The following is a 20,870-nucleotide window of genomic DNA, read 5'->3' as shown; positions in this document are numbered from 1 at the left end:
GGAACAATAGACGACGAGTGGATGGGGCGACTAAGGAATAGAGTGGGGAGGATGGCGCCATTGGGGTCAGCAACGACCAAAGTGGGTGAGGGCGCCACGTTAAAAGGAAAATTACAACTTCCACTAATACACAGAGGGGGAGGAAGGCCAAACTATATACCCTGGGCCCAGATGGATAAAGCTAATTTGATGAAGTTATTGCCCCCGTTGTCCGGAGGGGCGAGCAAGTGGATATATGCATTCGAGAAACATACTGCCGGCATACCGCTGGCAGTAGGCGATGTGAAAAGCCTACTAGTATCAGCAGTGGGAGATCAAGCAGACAGAGTATGGGTTAAGGCTGGTTTCCCGGCCGTGACATTAGATTGTGACCGTCATGATGGAGCGTCGTTTAATACAGTGCGGGCACGGGTTTGGGATGCGCTGCGGGAGACGTTCCCAGATACTCCAGATTTACAGTCAGTAATGCAGTGTACAATGAATGACGGGGAGGATGCTATGGATTACATACTTCGGGTGCAGGAGATGTGGAGAGCGGAAACGGGCACACCCTGGCACCAATCCACATCTCTATTTTATTTTATCATTAAGAGGGGGCTCCCAAAAGAGGTGCAGAAGGCACTCGATAAGATAGCGGGCGTTGAGGCAAAGGGGTGGCCAGAGATCCAAAGTATAATAGTGCACCATTGTAAAAGGATAAAAGAGAGAGAGAGGGAAGTAGCACAGAAAAGGTTGGCAGACGAGGCAAAGTTGGTACAATCAAAACTGGTGAAGGTTGCAGCAGCGGTAGCAGGGCTCCCACTCATGAGGGAGGGAGAGGAAGGAGAGGAGGGGCAAATAGCAATACAAGGAAGAATAGCAGCAAATTGGGCAGGGCAAGGACAACGACAGTGGACTGAGCAGGAGCAGAACGGAGGTCCAATGTGGCAAGAGTGGGCCCCACGAGGGGGTAGAGGTGGGTACAGGGGCCGAAGAGGAGGACAAGGGTATGGAGGAATGGGAGGAAATGGGTGGCAGGGTCCCAGAGGTCCACAGGGGAGCTGCTGGAATTGTGGGAGATGGGGACATTACTCAAGGGAGTGCAGAAGCAGACAAAACAACGGGTTTCAGGAGACAGAGCAGTACGGTCACCCCCACCCAGGAAGCCCATACGGCCTCCCCATGGGACAATACCAGCAACCAGAAAATGCAGGACAAAGAAGTAACGCACAACCACACGGACATCAGTACAGAACACAAAACCACCCACAGAGTAATGACAATATACAATACACGCCAGGTAACACTTTCGCCACAGTAGCTAATGGAGCGCCTGCCCCCGCACCTTATAGCGGCGTGTCAGTAGTTTCGGGGAACATTTTTGATCAAGGGGGGGCAATGAGACACCCCGCATAGGACAGCCCACAGAGAGCACTTGCGTGTCCGGTACTATCTACGACCCACAATGCATCAGAGGAACCATTGATAGGAGCGCAGATAGGAGACAAGCAATTCATATTCATGGTGGATTCGGGAGCGGAAAAATCATGTATTAAAGAGGGCCGGTTCCCGTTATCTAATAAAACTTTAGAGACGCAGGGGTTCTCTGGGGCTGTAATTGAAGTTCCTTACACAGAGGCATTGGATGTGACAGTGGGGGGTAAAACAGTGAAAGCACCCTTACTGTATTATGAACGCTCGCCCATTAATTTGCTGGGGAGAGATCTCTTAAGCAAACTAAATATGACAATATCATTCACAGAAAGTGGTATCGTATGTTCAACACCTGGCATATGTCCCCTCCGCATAATGGCAGTAATACATGGCCACACAATCATGCAGGAGATCAGAGGGTTACCAAGAAACGAGGAGATGTTTATTGAAGGCATGAGAACATTGGCTCTTATAGTACCAGAACTAAAACGGATGGATTGGAGGATCCCAGCCGAATTCCTTTTCCGCCCCATAGTGAGCCCCGACACAGCTCCCGGGTCAGTGCTATCGTTGGATTTACACGCAGTACACGTGTCAGCAAACAGAATATGTGTGATTGGCATTGACATGGAAGGATGCGAGTGGCGGACAGTACTGTGTACAAATGCAAATATCCCACTGCGGGAGCTATCGGACGAGGAGCTATTTTCCGACACTGAGAGAGATGGCGAAATAGTGATGGAACTAGCAATGCCGTGCGACATTGTAGTTACAGCCAGAAAAACTCAAGTTGAATTAATGGCAGTAGTAGGAGCACCACATGCATTTTTTGATGACGACATGAGGTTAGTACCCACTAACATATGGACAAATGGCCCCCATGATGTGGGGTTATTACATGGGGTTCAGCCTGTGGTAATAAAACTGAAACAGGGAGCAATTCTACCCCGGGTAAAACAATATCCATTGTCACGCGAAGCAGAAGAAGGGATCAGAGAAACAATAGATGCACTGTTAGCGCAAGGAATAATAGTGCCCTCAAACTCCCCATGTAACACATGCATTTACCCGATTAAAAAGGCGAAGGGAGGTTCATGGAGGATGATACAAGATTTACGCCCACTCAATGATGTGATTCAGAAGGAGTTCCCTTTAGTCCCGAACCCGGCGACAATACTATGCAATATTCCAAAGACAGCATCCCACTTCACGGTCATTGACTTGAAAAATGCATTTTTCTCGATTCCCTTAGCAGAAGAGAGCAGGTACTTAACAGCGTTTACACTAGGGGGGAGGAGGTTCGAACATTGCAGATTACCACAAGGATATTGCGAGAGCCCAAGCATATTCAACAGGATACTACATGAAGATCTGGGGAACTTGTCTGTAGAAAGCACGGTGATTCAGTACGTTGATGATTTATTGGTTTGTGCACAAACTGAGGAAGAGTGTAGAAAGGATTCAATAACACTCCTGATATTATTGGCCAATAAAGGGTACAAAGTGGACAAGGGCAAGTTACAATACTGCCTGACAGAGGTCCTATATTTGGGACAGCTGATATCAAAGGATGGCAAGCGGATTATACCAGACAGAGCACAGGCGATTAGAGCAGTTGGGGAGCCCAAAACAGTAAAAGAGATGCAGAAATTCCTGGGCATGTGCAACTACTGCCGAGCATGGATATTGGATTATGCAGCATACACAAGGCCCTTATTACAGGCACTCAAAGAAGCCCAGCAGGAAAACAAACACATAGAATGGACAGAAGAAATGAACACATCATTTAACTCACTGAAAGAGCTGATATCAAGCGCTCCAGTACTGGCAAATCCAGATTATGGGCGCGAATTCTTCCTATTCTCGCACTGCAAAGGAACACTGATGACAGCAGTGCTGACACAAAAGACATCGTTAGGGCACAAGCCACTGGCTTACTATAGTGGCACCCTAGATGCAGTAATGCAAGGTCATTTCGCGTGCGAGCAATCACTAGCTGCAGCCGCGTTCGCCATTGAAAAAAGCGCCACGATAGTAATGGGCTGTCCTGTGACACTATTTGTGGAACACTCACTCTTTGCAATATTAGAGCGATCAAAGAGCACATTGACAACACAACGCGCCACAGCATATGAAATAATATTGTCCAGTGCAAACATACATATAGTAAGATGCAAAACAGTGAACCCAGCCACATTCATCACAGAGGCGTGCACCACATGGAGACAGGAGAGAAACATGTGGGTATGGCAGTGGTACGATTAGAGGAAGGTGAATACGAAACACTAGTGCAACACCGCCTCCCATCACACTATTCAGCCCAAGCAGCCGAACTCATAGCACTAATAGAAGCATTGCATGTAGCTAAAGGATGCGCAGTGACGATATATACAGACTCAGCATACATGACAACAACAGTACACGGAGGGCTGGCACGGTGGGGGCGGAGAGGGTTCCGACGAGCAGATGGAACACCGGTTCAGCATGCAGAATTATTGAAAGAACTGATTGAGGCCCTGCAAGAACCCACGGCAGTGGCCATCGTAAAATGCCAAGCCCACACTACAAATACAGATCTTATATCTTTGGGGAACGCGGCAGCAGATGCCGCCGCCAAAGAAGCTTCATATTTTCAGAAAGGTGAGGTAGGAGAGTACATGTTACACCACACAGCAAGCCAAGAGGTCACCACAGGATACAACATGATGCCTACACAAGAAATAATAGAGCTGCAAGAGGGAGCAAGTGCAGAAGAGAAAGTGTTGTGGAATAAGAGGGGATGCAGCAAATCGCCGACGGATTTATTGTGGCGACAAGAAAGTTCAGGAAAAGCAGTGATGCCAGTCACATTGTTAGAAATAGCATTTCAACAACTACACTTCCCCGCACATAACGCAAAACAACACATAATGGCGGAGATACAAGAAGATTGGTTTGCACCTTGCCTCCAGGAACACATCACAAGACTGGCATTGGAATGCACGACATGTCAAATTTATAACTCAGGTATGACATTGCGCACACTAAGGGGTACGATACCAAAACCAAATGGCCCATTCAGAGAGCTCCACATCGATTATGTAGACATGGGAGAAAGATGTAATGGGGCCCGCTACATGATTGTGGTTGTATGTCCATTTTCAAGGTGGGTGGAGGCAGGTCCTTGTGCGCGCCCTGATGCGAAGGGCGCCGCAAAGTTCCTAGTACGGGAAGTGTTCCCGCGCTGGGGAATTTGCGAAGTTATTCGCTCAGACAATGGCACACATTTTGTTAATGAACTGTTCAAAGAAGTGACTACGTTATTGGGAATAAAGCACAAATTATGCTCGATTTATCATCCTCAAAGTAATGGCGTAGTGGAAAATATGAACGGCCTGCTAAAAAGCAGATTGTCAAAACTGTGTTTTTCCCTTAAAAAGACCTGGATGTACTGCCTACCCTTGGCCCTGTTCGAATTGCGCAATCAGCCAAGCAAAGACCACCATTTGTCCCCGCATGAGATCGTCACGGGAAGGAGAATGCACACAGCGCACTCGCCTCTCCGTGAACGTTCTGATGCACACAGAAGCGCAGCGATATTGGGAGAGGAGTTCACAGAGTACTTGAAAAAACTAACACGGGCAGCACGCATTATAGCGAAGCAACTCGCCCCCCCCTCTACAAGAGAGGAGGGGAATACAACAGAACGGGTACCACTGCCTGACAAACAATTACAGCTAATGCCAGGTGACTTTATATATGTCAGAAGTTTTGTACCAAGGTGGAATGCGCCACGTTTCCATGGCCCTTATGAGGTAGTGTTTTGCACGCCCACAGCAGTAAAGGTAAAGGGCCTAAGATACTGGGTGCATTTGACAGACGTACGCAGAGCTTATAGCGCCGTGGAAGGTGAGGTGCAGGACGAGGCACAGGCAACAGCAGACAGTGGTGTTATGGAAAATGAGTAAAGGTGATTTTGTGTATGTGCAGCGATTGACAATGAATGCAAATGATCGCATGGCATTCGTACGAAAAAAGAAAAACCTTGTTCTCTCATTTCTTTTTTGAAATTTTTCTTTCTTTTGAAGAAGATTTTATATATATTGTACAATGATCTAAACGTATTGATTGCAAATACCCTTGTCTGTGGAAACAAACCCTTCCCCTACCCACGCCCATGCCTTATGGAAAAAAAAAAAAAAAAAAAAAAAAAAAAGAGTTAATAACGTCCGGGAAATGTTTACATGTCTGTACTTAATGCACTTTTGTATCTCAAACAGGAATTACCATGGCATCTAATGGGCAGCCTGCAACTAATAGATTTGTTAGGATTAGAGAAGTGTTGATAGATAGACTTACATATTCATACGAATGCGGATTGTCAATTTGTGTTATTATATTTTTCCTATCAATGTTTTGCCTGGTGACGTATTGGTTTATAGCGTTCATCTCTATCGAGATGACCGAGGGGGGAGGGGGGAGTAACATCACCCGAGCTCTGGGGAGCAATACAACTACAAGTGTAAATATAAAAAAAGGTGATTTTTTACTATGGGATGGATCACACTTTGTATGGGGTTACTACACTGAACCACCAACTGTCGCCCTGTCAAACTCAAGAGGTATACAAACAGAGATGGAAAGCAACACAATGTCCACACCTGAAATGTATAGCAGCCCCACTACCCTCCCCACCCCATTAGAAGAAAGTGATTTGTTGTTTATTGAGGAAGATGGGAATGTTATAACCATGACAGAACCTAAGGAAACATATCAGAAGTTTGACAAGGGGGGTGGAGAGGAGGAAGGGGGGCTCATTTTTTCATTTACCAAAAGCAGCCGTAGGAGAAGCAAGGATAGTAGGCGGAAAAGAGAGACAAGCAGGAGGGGGTATGATGAGTACTATGGGTTAGGCTTAGACAAAATGGAAGACCCCCGGCACCCCCACCAAGCAAATAAATGGTATGCTGATATGAGTGCCACAGCCAAACAAACGACAAATGAGAGCTGTTATGTCTGCTCGCTCATTCCCCATGCATCAGGCACACCTAAAGTGTTGCTGCCCAGAGAATTGCCCATTGTAGATGCCCAGTGTCTCCTTCATCTCACGCTATGCCGAATAAAAAACACCTTCCAGGCACACGACGTCACTTTCAAGATTATACAGACGGAAAAAACGTGCTATCCAAAAGCAGCTGGAGTGGTATGTCTCAAAGAACCATTTTTTGCGATACAAGGGACACTATTTTCTGAAAACAAATGGAAAGATGAAGAAGTACTGTGCAAAGCGGAAGCACTGAGAGGTGTCCAACCAGCCAGGATGCGATGGATAGAAGAAACATGCACACCCGTATGGAAGGAGCACATTTCCAAACTGACATGGGTAACAGCAATGGAGAAACCCTTCAAACTACAAAGTGAGATCACGAACGAACTATGTTTTAAGGGAGAAGGAAAAGTGGCAATAGGGACGAATAAAAGCTGCAACAAGACTCTCACCATCCCAGACATGAGAAAAGGAACAGCCGCATTAATGGACACATACTGGGTATGTGGGAACCAGGCCTACTTGCACCTTCCCCAGGCATGGAGCGGCAGCTGCTCGATGGCCACACTGCACTCGGCCCTAATGGTGATTCCAGAAAGCCACGTTGATGAAAATAAAAGGACGCCAGAGAACATGCCCCAGGGTGTGGTTCCTCCTACTGCAAAATCACACCTCTATGTCCTGTCCTCCGGAGGGAAAGGAGAAGAGCTATCACGGAACAGACGGGCATCAAATTACATATCCCAAGCTTCATCCGATTTATTGGCACAGATCCCAGACAGGTACCGACTGTTCAGCTCTGTAGAAACATTCTTTGCCTCGCTGATCTCAAGTGTCCAAGCAAGGGCAAATGCAAAATGGCTCCAGATAACACGGTGGGAACTAATTCAGTTAGCCAATGACACTGAAGAAGGGTTCAACATAATAAAAGTAGAACTGCGAGCTCTACGTCTGATGACCATGCAGAACAGGTATGTTCTGGACCTGTTGACTGCGATGGACGGAGGTGTTTGCCGAAAAATAGGAAGTGCCTGCTGCACTTTCGTACCTTCTGAAGACGCGGAGAATGGTTCCTTATCCCACGTGATCGAAGCAGTACACAATCTGGGAGAGAAGATGAAGATGGAAGGTGGAGCAGAAGCCAGCACGTGGTTCGACAATATCTTCTCCTGGGTTCCCTCTTGGCTTGGAATGACAATTAAATTTCTGGTACCAGCTGTGGTGTTTCTCCTCGTGGCGTTCTGCCTGTGCCAGGTGGGCCTCCGATGTTGTGCAAATGCGGTCCCTAACGGCGCAATGATGATGGTGACAATGGGCAACTCTGGTGGTACAATTAAGGCGACACAAGAAGTACATGTACAGACAGGAACAGATAACACTCTCAGGTACCAGTTAGTGCCTATGTACCGTGATAAGTACATAGTAGACAAACTATGGCACACCACTATCAAAGAACCCCGAGATGTGGAACTGGAATGGTATGAGGAGGTCTGGGTAGACTTGGAAGGAAGTGGTGACTGTATATATTTAACATGTACACCAGACGAGTATGCTAGAAGAGGTGAGAGCTTAAGGGGAGTATGTAGGGCATGGATGCCTAGAAAAGGAACACCTGCATGGGATGACGCAGTGATAGAGGAACAAGAATGTAGAAGATTGGAAGAGCTAAAGAATTCGTTACTTTAGTAACGAAAGGGGGGAAATGTAGGGGAGGACTGGCCGCGAGGCCCTCCTCACCTACAGCCTTCTCCCCAGGTGAGGACCATGGCTCGATGGGCGTCCCCTCATGCCACCCGGGCCCAGGTGGAGGAGGGTTCACCCGCCGACGACATTGCCCACACGTATCCGTTCCCTGCATATACAAAAATTCAGTTAGGCCTAGAAGCCATCTTGTCTAGCAAAGATGGCGTGAGTTTAGCACACTGTAGCGCAGCCCCCCACCTTTGGAGGACTTTCCAAGCATCCCTGCCGCCGCAGCACTATGGTAGATCCGCTGCGAGCGCGTTCCCATGAGAAAGCCGGGTATGAGATAACCCGAGATGCTAAACACTGTAACATTTCGTCGTTCACAATGTAATACTGCATCCCGTGCGACCTGGTCCGCGAGGCCAGGGCAACGCAGAAATGAATTCAAGTAGTGGTATTAGTGAACTACTTTTCTTAAACAGAATCTGCAAACCATGAATTAGCCATAAAAGTGAAATGTTTATATGACTTCACATTGTGATTGTACTAATGCTGCTAGATCACAGAGAAAGTGTCTTTAAGTCATATGTAGACACATGAACCCCTATATGTCTCCTTAAGTCACCCATAGTGGCAACCGTCAATCTCTGTGGTCCATAATATAGTTCTACCTCATGTACCGTCGAATGTATATAGATACTTAAACACTGCAGTACATATAATACCATGTAATGAAAAGGTACTCGAATCGACTGTATTAAAGAAATGTGTAACGAAGTCGAAATATAGATGTGTGTTTAAATAAGATCAAAATAAGGCAAAACATTATAAAAGTTCTGCATTCAAAAGTCAGCAACGCACGAGGAAAAAACCTTTGTGAATATATGCAAGGCCATTCTCCCTCCCACCCTACGAAGCCTGCCAGATAAAGAAGCTAAGGCATGTGCCGCGCTCCCTCACCTCCCCCAACCAAGCTGGAGCCGCTTCAGAGAGTCAGAGGCCCCGGTACCGCACCCAAGGCCACAGCCCGCCACCTGTGTTATTTACAGCACTGTAATAAACCCACGTTTGAATCCACAGATCTACCAGCACCCTCTCGTAAATCCCACAACCCCCCTAGACCACCCCAAGAATCATGACCCCGTGCAAAGCTGGGACAAGACACAGAGCATTCGGCCCAGGCCCCAGAGCCCAGCCCCTCGACCTAAAATACCGGTCAATAGGACACAGGTAAATCTCACCCCAACCGACAACTACCAGACCTCTCACGAGGTGCATTCCTCATGTGTTGCATTTATTTTATAAGATAAACTGCTGAGCGATTTATTGATGAACTTAAATGTCGTTTCTTGAATAACTGCAGTGCGCATGGCCTAGGGCAAACGAGTCAGGAAAGGTATTCATCTTTGTCACAGGCTGCCCCAGCATACCAACACCGCCCGGATGACCTCAAGCCGGCCTGCCAGGCCCAACCCAACCCACGAGGCTGACCAGTGACGTCCTCCCACCCGGACCAACCAAGCTGCAGCAACACCTATAGTTAGTCGACGCCACCCAATCCCAATTAACTTGTGCCCCCTATAGTGTGTAGGTTTTGATGACGTTTTTTGTATTAGAAATACGCCTGTCTTTGCTATTGTCAGGCAGAGCGCTCTCGGAGGTTGCAGAGTTCTTTGCATGCCCTATTCTTTGGATAAACTCCCATTTACGCTCACCAGCACTCTGTCTTGGCCTTATTCCCATTACGGGAGTGTCCATCATTGTCTCCTATTGCGGGGAGGATCGTGCTAACTTGGGGGCGCTTCCTTTCAGAATGCATAATCAATGTTGGAACTAGGGTGGGTGGTCTGAAAGGCAAAGTTACTCCCGTATAGTCGCCAGTTAGGGTACTTGGCTTGTCAGTAGAGTTTAGGACCCACACAGCAGAAGTGGTCACAGAGTGGTTCCCTGTGGTAGAGCAGAGAAACAACCTCCCTGCAGTCCGATGCTGATGAAAAAGGCCTGAGAGGGACAGAGCGTATGACAGCTTATCACAAGCAGTGGTGTAACATAGTCCCACTGGGAAAGAGCTATGGCGTTTTAAGAATGCTGTGAGCACCCACTCTCTGCACGGCAGAAGAGGCAGGAAATGGTGTCCCCAGCAGGGCCTCACCTGCGGAGGAGACTGTAGTCCTCGCACCTCCCACGGGCAGTCCAGTTTCAGTGGGTGGGGGGTAGAGGGGGAGCGGGCCAGGAGCACTGCACCCAGGCAGGGAGACCACCAACCCTCAGGCTTCCCAAGGTGTGCTTCGATTCAGCTCAGGGGCGCGCCTGGGCCTCCAACAACACAGGCAGCTGGGCGGAGAAGGATCTCTGGTGTATGCTGCACCTCACTTGCTGCCTGATTCACAGCAGTTCGTTCCAATGCACACAGCACCTCAGAAATGGCAGGAGAAGATCCCTGACAACGTAGGAGCTTAGGAGTACTCCGGGCTCCAGCCAGCTGCACGGGCACCAACACCACGGGCAGCCGAGCCAAGTAGTGTTTCCAGCGTTTCCCCGTCCCTCCTTTGCCGTCCGAACCTCGCTGGTCTGTTCACTGGCACACGGCGTCCTAGGAATGCCAGAAATGGATCAATCAGTAGCCTGGGTATTGGGATTGCTCCAGCAGTCCACCTGTATTACAGCAGCTGTTGGAAGAGGATTAATCTGTCCTCAAATGGCACTGGGAGCAGGAGCTCAAGGAGAGAGCCACCATTTTTTATGCCTTGCAACAGCGCCCCCCCAGTCACTGCTTTTGACTCCCTTCACCCTGATGGCTACAGGATCCTCCCCAAGCCTCGGCCCAACCGACCTGGAGGTGGAGTAGCCCTGATCTTCTCTGAGTGGGTCCCTACCTCTGTCTCATACTGTCACTTGGGTGCCTGGTATCACCCGCTTTACTAACCCTTCCATATATACCTCCAGCTCTCCTTTTCAGCCCCTTCATGAAAGCCTATGAGGTGCACATTTGCTACTTTGTGATCGCCCCTCTAAATCCTCAACCTAGTCTTGCAATGCCCTTAATGTCACATCAGTGGCCATGAAGGGTTTGGTGACCTCTTCCGCTGCTGATACTGTTTTCTGCTTCCTTCATTCCGAGTCAGATCAGTTAATCGAGCCTGGATATCATCCACTCGGGAAGCCCCCAGTGCTTAATTTGTAAAAAAAATAAGTGCCAGGGCCCAATAAATCTTGGCCCCCTAATGCCGATCCTGGGGCTGGGGGGTGGAGCATGCAGAGCGGGCGGCCGTGCCGGCTCAGTGCTAGACCCAGATGCTAGACAGTGCTAATCAGCCAGCAAGAGCATGCTTTCTGGCCTCACTTATCCCGCTAATAACATGTTGGATAGAGCTCCCAATTTCGAGCCCTCTGGTCTGGCTTGTTACCATTATTCGGTGTCAGAATAGAGCATCCAGAAATTGGATCTGGAGAAAGGCGACGTGTTGAGGGTGTCATTTTCAGTGTCTGCCATGAAGACCCTCTGTGGGGGGGTCTTAGACTGTGAGTGATACATTGTGAGGTATAGAATCGGACAATAACACAGAGGAGCCGGGAAAACCCCTTCACAAAGTTGGGTGCATTGTTGACATGGCCATGCACAGTGTATGAGTTATCTCTGAGTCCAGGGGACCCCAATCCCTCACTAACTATACTCATGCTCGCGTTCGGAAACTGTCCATGAAGTCGTGAGATCTCTGCATATTATAATCTGCAGTGTCTGGCATGGATGTGTAAGTGAGTCCGAGACCCACCAGAAGCGATGCTGAGAGACGCAGATCTTAACTCAGGCTGTCTGTCATGGACACACACAGTTGGGGATTCCCCCTTTCATCGGGGAAACTCACCAGATGCGAAGTTAAGAGGCACATCAAGATTACAGGGTCTGTGATGAAATGCATAGTGCGGGACACTCGCCTAGCCAGTAAGCCATAGTGGAAGTTCACACGTTTACTTACCCAAGGCCGCCTCTGTGGAGCTGAAAGCCAGCATGCAGCTCTCCTTGCCCAGGTAGGTCTTGCCTTCCTCGCTGTCACCCTGCAGCCACTCGGCCCGGTCTAGGACTCCTTGCAGACTATCGGGGGCCAAACGTCCGCAGCGCCTTCTGGTGCTGCTTGGATCCCGGAAGGCCCCCAGGCATCAAGGCCATGAGGGTAGAGGTGAGAGCCATACCCTGAGCCTGGCTGGACCAGAAGCTGGCGACCAGGCTGGGCATTTGGTGGTGTGGGTGGGATGGAGCTGTCCCTAAATCCGTCACCCTGAGGTTTCTGGCTGTCCTGCTGGCCTGGCCGCCAGAATGCTGGCTTACCTAGGTGCTATCATTCATTTGTATCATTGCCAGTGCCCTGCTGCACAATGAGAAGACCTGGGCACCCTGCACCGGGTCGAGACCCTTAAAGGTGGTTGTTCCAGCCACAAGGGCGCCACGCTGTACCTCTCTGCTAACGCGTGCTGGGGTGCAGGATTCTTGCTGCAGGAGCAGGACTGAGTGGATGAGATAGTGCCCATGCGCACCAGCCAGAGCCACGGTGTGGTCTCAGACACACTGAGTCTGCCTGGCTGGTACGCGCGGACATTCACGCAGGGGCAGTGTACATGGCACAGTTACTACACAAAACTGTGTGCCTGCAGGCTGCACGTTGGCACTGCAGGCTAGGCAAGAAAAAAAAGGCAGCACTGTTGGACTATGAAGAAAAGGAAGGCATGCCCAAAATGAGTCCCAGTGCCCATAAAAGAGTGCCAGTGTTGCCCACTGGCAAACACCGGCACAAATTAAGCACTGGAAGCTCCCCTTGTAGTTGTGCTGACAGCTTTGCATGGCTGGTGTTTAGTTCAGTCATAATCTCCTGTAGCTTCACATGTTGCACTGTTAAAGCTGGTAAGCATGTAGTGCGCATGGGAGCCCTTAGGAGGGGCTCCTGCCTGCTTGGATTGTCCCTTGCCCATTCTCTATACCTAGTTGATGTTCCCAGGAATGACACATCCACTTGCCTCAGTACCATTTGCTCTTTGGCTCCACTCTTTTGCATTCAGGAGAGGGGAAGGGGATTTACCAGAGACTCTGAAGAGTGGTCCTGAAAGGGCTAAGGGCCCTCAATCTGCAAACATTCATCTTTCCCTATTTATGTGCTAGTCGTTGCTTTCCCAAAAATCAAATCCCATTGTTCTGTGCCCGTTTTAGTTTCCCCATCCAAACCAGAAATACAGACAGAAGTCTTTCTTGAGCAGCTCCTCCTACAGTGTATGTTCCAATGCGGGCTGTACTCTGATGTATATACCGGAGACCTGCATGGTTTACCCCCAAATCAATCTTAACAACCACTCCCAATATTTCATACTTGCCAACATTCTGTGACCAAAAAGAGTTGGGATTTTTGAAGTTTCAAAAATTAATAATTCCCATAAAAATGACATCACGGGAAAATACATAACATACATTGTTGGCACCATTGAAGCATTCTAAAATACACAACCCATCAAACAGCGTAATATGGAAAGATGTTCAAATGTTAAAAATGTATAATTCTGAATGGTAACTCAACACCAAATCCAATTACCTAAATTCACAGAAGGTAATCACACAGAGCTGGTGGGCAACCTTTGCCACTGCTCTGTAGCAGCAGCCCGGGCAATACGGATTTATTCCAAGTTGAACACTGAATGACATGGTGACTGATACCCCCCTTAGTCTGATAGGCAGATGTTTTGTGAAAGTGTTACACTCTGCCTCTTGCCTTCGCTGGTGATTCACCTAAGGGTTGTCCCGGCCAGAGTGCAGGACAGTCACGTAGCTGTCAGGTCAGCGGATTGGTCTGAGCATCAAAGTAATCACCTACCAGTCCACTGTACAGACAGACTAATTAATCGGTTGCATGCTTTGTCCTGGAGCTTGCCTTGTAGTCACATAAATTACTTGCCACTATGAAAAGCAGTAGGATCTGTCACTGAAATCTGTAGGCGGTAGGACTGCTTAAAAAGCTTAGACTACTGCCTAAATCTATAGGGTTGGCAAGTATGATATGTTTCCAGATCTATTTGACAGTAGAAAAAGTAGACAACCGCCAAAACCACATCAATAAAACACAGCAATACAGCAGGCAAACAAAATTATTAGAATAACATACCCAACTAAGGATTTCCAACCCATATCTGCATAGACACTGAATAAATCTTTGTTAGGCTCAAACATAAATGAAACACACTCGCATTCCCTGGGTGGCCCTGTATACACGGCATCAACCTGGCTCCTTCACTACCAAATCCTGTGTTTTTTCTTTTAATAACTCCTACCTTATTCTCGGCGTGCACAGCAAGGGCTTTGTGGAGAGTGTGATCTTCTAGTCTGGAGCTAAGCGACATATCTGAGTCACATCACCAATCTGTCAGCTTACAAAAAAGAATAGACTTCATTTATTTTTATGAGATGGTCAAACTGATTAATTATAGTAAGTCTTGCCAGACAAACCGCATCCTAGCATTAACCCATTCCCAAAACAACTAGAGCACCCTGCCCTCTGGATGGGCTTTCTTGTGCGCTCCAGACAAGTGTGCCTGCGATATGGTAAGGCACTTACCAGGTCTTCCGTACTGTTATTCCCGCCTTGTTCAACACATTTTTTCTTGGAATTGGTCCGTTTTCTATGTAAATGTCCATGGGGTACCTGACTAAACAGTTCTGGGTAAACATGGCGCCCTTGACACATTTCCTATGACTTCTTCCTCAGGCAGGGGCATAAGCCTCCGCCTCCATGACAGTTTTCGCTGCAGATGAACAGTTCTATGTGGGGCTGCTTTAGATGTGTGAAATCCATTTGTATCAAGCTGGCGTCCTTGCTCCAGTGACCTGGAGTTTGGCGAATGCCCAGTGACTGCATACTTTATTATGCGTCTGCGCTATTTACTTAAACAGCAACTAGGATTACATGTTGCCACTTCAAAATGGAGTACCCTAGGCAGTATCTGCTTGGATTAAAAAGAAACGTAATAAACAATAGGGGCATATGATTCATAGTGGAGGTGTGAAAAATGTTTACTGGCTCTCACTTCCTTGTTTTCTTTTGTCATGGAAGTTCTTTTTTAGAACCCTCCTTCTCCCTGTATCATGAATAATTTTCATTACTCATTTTACCAATTTCTGCTTGATTGGCCCTCAGTGCCAGGCACTGCTGTTGTGGTATTAAAAGGCAATTGATGGTAACAGGTCGAGAATAGTGCGAGTACCTGGGCATCTAATAGCTGTGCCAGGCAAATGCCTAATACTGATGCACAAGCCAAAACTATTGGCTTTGCTGATGCTTGTTTTTAACAGAGCTTTAGTGAACGACACGCATAGTGCTCATAAATAGAGTGGCTGAAGGCAGATCTGGGTTAGACGTTTGTAGAGATATCGCGAGAGCGCTCGCTCTCGCGAGATCTAGCGCCCGACGAAGCCCCGCCCCCGCGCGCTACGCGCGCATTACGGGGATTAGCGGAGGACGCAATCGGAGCGTCTCCCCGGCTCCTCCGAGCACGGGAAATCGGCAGGACTTGCCAGCGACTCTACTCTACATTTACAGCCCCTTATGTTGTTGGCCACGTTGGCATCCAATAGTGCAGCACCGCTGGCATCATTTATAAGGACAATTTATGTTTGTACAATAAAGCCCTTCTGGACAACACACAGCCTCCTGCCTCCTGAAATTTATTATACTACATAAATTGGCGACGAGGACCACCTCCAGGAACCGCGCAGAAGCATGCAGGGAGCAACACCGCCCCCACCCTTTTTACAGACGCCAGGTAGGCCTGCTATACCGTGGCCACAATGGCAGCCCCTGTTTACAACGTATGTGGAGGCAATGGGGGGAGCAGGATTCACGGCGGTAAGACGCAGAGCCATGCTATTAAACGCCCTAGGGGTGGAAGGACAAAGAATCTTCGAGGGCCTGGCTTTGATTGCGGTAGAAGACGCCGATGATGATGTGTTCAAGGAGGCAGTCAGAAGAATAGAAAAGAGGTTTGCCAGTAAGGAAAACACAGTGCTCCACAGGATTCGGTTTTACACGCGGAAACAAGAACCGTCAGAACCTGTCGACGACTATATCACGAAATTGAGAGAACTGGCAGCTTTGTGCAACTTCGGCACCAATGCAGAGAACCGGATATGCGACATGTTAATAGTCCACACCAACAGCCGGAAGGTCCAAGACAAATATATCATGGAAAAAGAAGTACAGTTGGAGAAGGCAGTGGAAATAGCTAGAGCTGTGGAAGAAACGGCAGGAAGAAGAAAAGAGTTTGCAGGTACCCAAAGTTCCCCTGAGGTACAAGCAGTAGGGTTCCGTCCCAGAAAAGAAAAGTTCATTCCAGATTCAAGAGAAGGGAGAGCCAACAAGAAAGAACCCCTCAAGTGCCATAGGTGCACCAGCACAAAGCACCTAGCGTTCGACAGAGAGTGCCCAGCCAGAGACAAAGAATGCACAGTATGCAAACGCATAGGGCATTTCTCAATAGTGTGCAGATGGCGAAACAAGAAAGTCACAAGTCTGACCTCAGAACGCGTGGCAGAAAGGGATTCCTCGTCGGAGGAAGAAGGAAGGCCCACCGTAATCATGGTGAACAGTACACGAGCCAGGAGAGAAAAGCCACACTGCATGATCAAGATCGACGGCAGAGAGACAAGGGTCATGGCAGACTCCGGCTCTGACCTTACCATCTTACCCCTACAAACATACAAAGACATGCTCGGGAAAGAAAAAGTAAAAGTACTCACCACGAAACACAAGCCGACGGTTTTCGGTGGAGCATCGGTTGAACTACTAGGGTACATCAACGGAAAAGTCGAATTTAAAGGGAGGGAAACTTACACCAGAATATACTTCAGCCACGAAGGGCCTCCAGTGCTAGGTTGGGATGACCAAGACAAATTAAAGATCAGACTTGACCCCAGCACGGAAGAGCAAGTCCTATCCATAGGTGCGAGGAGTGAAACCGTAGTCAAGAGCGATTACCCAGCACTTTTCTCGGAGGAGCCGGGTCACATCAAAGGTTTTCTACACAAAATTGTCCTCAAAAGGAATGCCATTCCTGTCAAGCACCGAGTGAGACCAGTACCAGCCACAGCGAGGGACACCCTCAAACAACAATTGGACAAAATGAAGAATGAAGGGGTGATAGAAGAGATTGAAGCGTCCGAATGGCTGAGCCCAGTCGTTCTCATAAAGAAACCCCATTCGCAAGAATTAAGAGTATGTATAGACCTGCGTAGCTTAAACTTGGAAGTCGTCACAGACAATTATCCGCTTCCAAGCATAAATGAACTCATACTTTTAATGAAAGAGGCCAAAATCTTCTCAAAACTAGATATGCGAAATGCATATCACCAAATCCAGCTCCATGAAGAATCAAAACCTCTCACGGCATTCATCACCCCGTTTGGCACATTCCAATTTACCAAAATGCCCTTCGGATTATCATCAGCTGCCTCAGCGTTTCAGCGCATGATGGATGCCCTCCTTCGAAAGGTCAAAAATGTAGTTTACTTCCAGGATGACATATTAGTTTATGCAGGTGATAAACCGACACATGATGCCACTCTCAAACTAGTGCTCAACAAGTTACAAGACGCGGGAGTCCGCCTACGATACGAAAAATGTTCGTTTGGAGTAAAAGAAGTCGAGTACCTGGGATACAAAATTTCAGAAAAGGGCATCAGCCCCAAACAGAACCTGATGCAAGCCATCATCAAAGCACCCAATCCCACCAACAAGGAAGAGGTGAGATCATTTTTAGGCTTAGCAGAATATTACGCAAAATTTATACCCAAATTTTCTGAAACCACGTCACCTCTACGTGATCTTCTCAAGAAGGGGTCCGAATTCCTGTGGCAAGAACCCCAAAAGGCGGCGATAGACACCATAAAACAACATATTATGGAAGCCCCGTGCCTTCAACCGTTCAATCCCAAGTGGGAAACAGTCATCACCACTGATGCCAGTGCATATGGACTGGGAGCAGTACTTACGCAGAGGAGGGGTGACACCGAACATGTGGTGGCCTTTGCATCGAAGGCGCTATCTGAAGCAGAACAGAACTACTCCACCATCGAAAAAGAGATGCTAGCATGCGCATGGGCAGTGGAGCACTTCAGGACTTATGTGTGGGGCACCAAGTTCAAGCTGGTGACAGATCACAAACCACTCATCCATATGCTCAGTCCCGGAGGCACCAAAGCCTCCACTCCCAGACTAGCTCGCATTGCCGCGAAATTACAAGAGTATACATTTGAAATCCACCACATATCTGGCTGGAAAAACTCGCAGGCTGACTGCATGTCGAGATTACCGGAAAACAAAGAAAGGGCTACCCCATTTCTACAAGGGGAGTGCATTGTTGCTTCCATCTCGGACATAAGGACGCCAGAATATCTTGAACTCAGCGAAAAGCACTGGCAAGAAGAAGAAGGAAAAGACCCAACCATGTCCGCCATTCGAAAATGGATCAAAGAAGGCTGGCCAGATGAAAGGGTGCTACCTGAGGGCATGAGGCCATATTGGAAGGTACAAGAGGAGTTGTCCGAAACACAAGGGATAATCATGAAGTCGGATCAAATCGTCCCCCCCACAGGAATGAGACGCACAATTCTCTGCAGGGCCCATGCGGGGCACTTGGGAAACACGATGACTCGCCGCAGAGTCAGAGAAGCATATTGGTGGCCATCCATGGACCAAGAAATCCGCTCCATGATAGAGCGATGCCACGAGTGTTTAAACAGCGACAAAAGATTGAAGATTCGCCAAGCACCTCTCATACCCACCGAGATACCAGAAACAGTATGGTCCAAAGTGGGCATAGACTTTATCGGACCCCTGGAAGCGATGTCAGCAGAACACAAATACGGAATTGTACTAGTCGACTACCTATCCAAGTGGGTGGAAGCAGAGTTTGTTCCAAACATAACTACAGAGACGGTTATAGAGGTGCTCACCGAAATTTTTCAAAGGGAAGGGCTCCCCAATGAAGTAGTCACAGACAATGGAGTGCAACTAGTTTCTAAAGACATGGAGGAGTTTCTCAAAAAGAACCACATCAAGCAAAAGAAGGCGGCCCTGTATCACCCTCAAGCAAATGGACTCGTGGAAAGGGCGAACAGGTTCATAAAAGGGGCTATCCAACTTGCAATGGCCTCGGGCATGGACCCCCTCAAGACTACAAAGGAAGCCATAGCAGCACATAGACTCACTCCGAATGGCATTACCCATGTATCCCCGTTCAAAATGTTGAGAGGGAGGAGTGCGGCATCAACGCTCATCCCGCCTTGGCTGTCAAAAATAAGAATAGATGAAGAGGTAGACATGTCAGAAGTTGTATGGCGTATCACAAGAAACAAGTCACGCATGAAACTGTGGAGCGACAGAAGAAGGAGAACGAAGCAAGCGCCCAGCATTGAAAGGGGGGACTGGGTCAAAATCAAACTACCAAGGAAAGATCAAGACACAGGTTCCCGGTATAGTCAACCCATACAAGTTACCCATAAAGGGACAAATCATGTCCGCACAGAAGACGGGCGCGCGTGGAACTTCGAAAGAGTAGCTTTGTATCAACGCAGACAAGAAAGACTTAGGACTCCAGAAACCCCACGCACAGAAGCAGAAAAGGAGGATGTGGGGAATGAAGAACCAGAACCAGGGAGAAGCGATGGAGAGAGAGAAGAACCAGAGAGTGAGCCGGAAGAACCCTATGTAAGCCCTGAACCGGTTCCGCAGGGACCTTGCCCGGGAACCAGTGAGAGGCCCAGAAGGGAGCACAAAAGACCGGTAAGATTCAATGACTTTGTGTTACAGTGACCCTACTTCCCTTTTGATAAAGGGAGGTGTGTAGAGATATCGCGAGAGCGCTCGCTCTCGCGAGATCTCGCGCCCGACGAAGCCCCGCCCCCGCGCGCTACGCGCGCATTACGGGGATTAGCGGAGGACGCAATCGGAGCGTCTCCCCGGCTCCTCCGAGCACGGGAAATCGGCAGGACTTGCCAGCGACTCTACTCTACATTTACAGCCCCTTATGTTGTTGGCCACGTTGGCATCCAATAGTGCAGCACCGCTGGCATCATTTATAAGGACAATTTATGTTTGTACAATAAAGCCCTTCTGGACAACACACAGCCTCCTGCCTCCTGAAATTTATTATACTACAACGTTTTTATTACACCAGCCATGCCTTTACAACTCCAATTAAGCCATTAAATCTCAGACGACAGCTTTGAAAATTCACTGGCAAGCACTTTGAGTTCAAATTTAATTAAAGCGGGCTCACAGAGTTCCCATGAGGTGGTGTTTTGGGCAGGGTGGGGCAGGTACTGGTTGGGAATGGCCATAGGTATTAGCATGGCAATGAGTGGCCAAATAACCAAAACACCTTCAAGCTTTGTGCCCCTCCTCGTATGCCATTTCTCCCTATCTGTTCTCTAATGCAACAGTATTGGCTTATAGGTGCCAACTAATTGCCCAAACTAAAAAGCATGGTTACTGCACCCTCTTAATAGAGCTTCCTATGGTTTAAGGACACTATTGAGCTGTTTTAATGCTTCATTTATACCACTGCCATCCTACCAGGACGCGTCCAACCTTAAGCCACAGCTCCCTGCCAACACAATACCACCAGGGGCTCTAACCTGATAAACCAACATTTATGTCCTGGTATCCAAAAAGGCGAACTCAAGAACACAATGATGTGGATAATGGACTAGTGC

This window comes from Ambystoma mexicanum, chromosome 2p (genome assembly GCF_040938575.1).
Source record: "Ambystoma mexicanum isolate Mex_15411 chromosome 2p, UKY_AmexF1_1, whole genome shotgun sequence".
NCBI lineage: Eukaryota > Metazoa > Chordata > Amphibia > Caudata > Ambystomatidae > Ambystoma > Ambystoma mexicanum.
This window is presented reverse-complemented; position numbering follows the sequence as displayed.